This window comes from Dermacentor andersoni, unplaced genomic scaffold, assembly GCF_023375885.2.
Source record: "Dermacentor andersoni unplaced genomic scaffold, qqDerAnde1_hic_scaffold ctg00000799.1, whole genome shotgun sequence".
Taxonomy (NCBI): Eukaryota; Metazoa; Arthropoda; class Arachnida; order Ixodida; family Ixodidae; genus Dermacentor; species Dermacentor andersoni.
In genome coordinates, this window is record NW_027315477.1 from 20,001 (window position 1) to 22,518 (window position 2,518).

The 2,518-nt window shown below is 60.5% G+C and overlaps 2 non-coding genes across 2 annotated transcripts in view; both read right to left on the minus strand.

The window, feature by feature from the left end:
- Positions 1 to 176, minus strand: part of LOC140215044 (large subunit ribosomal RNA) — a 3,959-nt gene extending 3,783 nt beyond the window's left edge. The window contains exon 1 of the ribosomal RNA XR_011891965.1: positions 1 to 176. This exon is cut by the window's left edge and continues 3,783 nt beyond it. This is a non-coding gene — a ribosomal RNA (large subunit ribosomal RNA).
- A 1,146-nt stretch (positions 177 to 1,322) lies between these two features.
- On the minus strand, positions 1,323 to 1,475 carry LOC140215045 (5.8S ribosomal RNA). The gene has a single exon (XR_011891966.1). It is a non-coding gene; the product is annotated as a 5.8S ribosomal RNA (ribosomal RNA).
- Positions 1,476 to 2,518: the final 1,043 nt, after the last annotated feature.

Below are 2,518 nucleotides of genomic sequence, written 5' to 3' on the forward strand. Positions count from 1 at the left end.
CCGAGAACGTCGCCTCCCATACACCACATTTCCCGACCGCCTGCAAGGACGGGGGATTCGGTGCTGGGCTCGGTCCCGTTTCGCTCGCAGCTACTCGGGGAATCCCTGTTGGTTTCTTTTCCTCCGCTTAGTGATATGCTTAAATTCAGCGGGTTGTCTCGCCTGATCTGAGGTCGACAACGGATACATCGCTTTCGCCCATTCCAGCACGACCGAGTACGACGCCCTGCCACGTCCTTACGGACGAGGCTGGCAGGCGGCACAACGCCTGCGCGCGTGCGTCATACGAGCGGTATGCCGAAAAGGACTCGACACGTTCGAAAACCCAGCGCCAACCGAGTGCGACGCCCTACCACGTCCTTCGCCCAACACGGAGCTACTTATAGACGAGGCTGGCAGGCGGTGAACCGCCTGCGCGCGTGCGGCGCACGAGCAGTTGCGTGGTAAGCGACCGTGTCTGAAGCCCAAACACCACCGAGGCAAAGATCGCCTTAGCAGCGCGCCGCTTCAGCGGGCACCGCAGGGGCGACTAAAACCTGGCGGGAGGCATCGTCTCGTGTAGCGTCGCCCCTGCCCCAACTGGAGTGGCCCAGTCTTTAGGGGACAGAGACTGCGAAGCACTTGGACCGACGGCGGACTACGACGGAACGCTTCAGCTCGGCCAACGGGGCACCCACGCTCTCGAAGGAGACATTTTCCGTTTCGCGGCAATTCTCCGCCGTGCCGTGACTCTTCTCGCTCGCAGACTGCGCTGTCGCGTCGAACCGCTTTCGGGGGCCACCCTTCTCCTCCCCGCTCCTCGCAAGAATCTGCCGATTCCCATTCCTGCGACGAAGCCCGGAAGGGCGCCCACACAACTGCGGTGACGTGAACGAGCGACCAGCTCTGGAGCTCGACGTACTTCGAAGGCAAACAGCGCAAATTGCGATCGCGCTGGCTTTGCGCACGGCGCGGGAATCGGCCGGCGTTTCATTCCCACGTTTTCCGTGCACGCAAGCGTGCGCTTCCGACTCTCTCGCAAACGTGCGCGCTACATGGCAACAGACGTTCGCGCCTCGTGCTTGGACCGCTCTTTCCCTGCAGGTATCCGACTCCATCCTGCGGCGGTCTTGCTAGAGGCGCGCACTCGTCACGCTGCAGTAGTAATGCCTCGTTTCCGTCTTTTCGAAGAATTGGCACAACGGTTTGCCACCGTCTCCCTCTCGTGAGGCCGCTGGCGCGTGGCTTTAGCGCTCAACGTACTGTCCATGATGCCGACGCGGTCAAAACGAGTCGACGGACGCACGTTCCCTGTGCGCCGAAGTCTCTCTTGATATGTGATCCGACCCTCAGACAGACGAAGCCAAGGGAAGACCCAAGGCCGCAATGTGCGTTCAAAGAATCAGTGCTCAGTGTGTCCTGCAATTCACACCAAGTCTCGCAGCTGGCTGCGTTCTTCATCGACCCGAGAACCGAGTGATCCACCGCTTAGAGTCGTGAAAAATAGTTTGTTCAATTCAGTACAGTACAACCAGGGTTTTAGGCACGTGGCGTCTCCCTGTGTGTGGTTTCGAAGAGCGCCTTTCGGCGTGCGCTCCTCCAGTCTCGCTCTTTCGGCGGCCGCGTCTCAGCAGCTGAAAGCCTAATGGCACTCCACTCCTGCTACTCGCGCGTGTGTTTTGCGCCCACGCCTTCCTCGCTTGCCCTCGAGGTAGCTTATGCCGTTTGCGCGCACTCGAAGCCGGTTTTACCTGCCATCCAACCACCGGACCCGTGTGTCTCGTGTGCACGTTCACATCGCTCCACTAAAAATTGCAAAGAGCGACAGAGCCATGATTAGGGCTAAGCCGCTGTGGAGTCTTTAACGGCTACACGGCCACGGGCAGGGCTTCACCCCCATCGACGTGCTTCGCTTCAGTCAGCAGTAGGTTCATAGAAGGGCCTCAAACACACACACACTTTCGCATCGGCAGATCGCCGCAGCATAACCGCTGTTGATCCAACAGCCTACTTGAGACGAAAGACAAGAGCCCGGCGCGCGTACTCGCGCAGCTCTCCAAAACCACTCGGCCAGTGCCAGGGACGGCTCCCTGCGCCGGCGCCACAACAAGTCTACTTGAGGCGGAAGACGAAGCCAGCAAGGGCCTGGCCGCAAGTGCGTTCGAATCCGGGACTACAGTCCCTCGTCTGTCCGTACTTCCTCTTTCGACGTGCGGCGCCTTCCCAAAGCGCACAAGTCCGCTAACCGCAGAACGCTTCCGACGTAGCAAAGCCGCGTTTCCTTCGGTACTTCGCAGCAACGCCGCCTTTCCCTCGGCGGCGGGCGAATAGCCTGCAGACGTCGTCGCATTAAACCGCGATCTCGACACCTCGCGCGTCACGAGCAGGAGCCGACCGGCAGCCTCCGGCCCTTTCGGACTCGGTGGCATTTGCCGCGGAGGACGGGAGAGCACTTTAGGCCACGGTTCCTTCCGTACTTGGCAGCCGCACCCTCATACCGACAGTTCCATGACCGACCGAGCGCCACACCGTTCCTTTA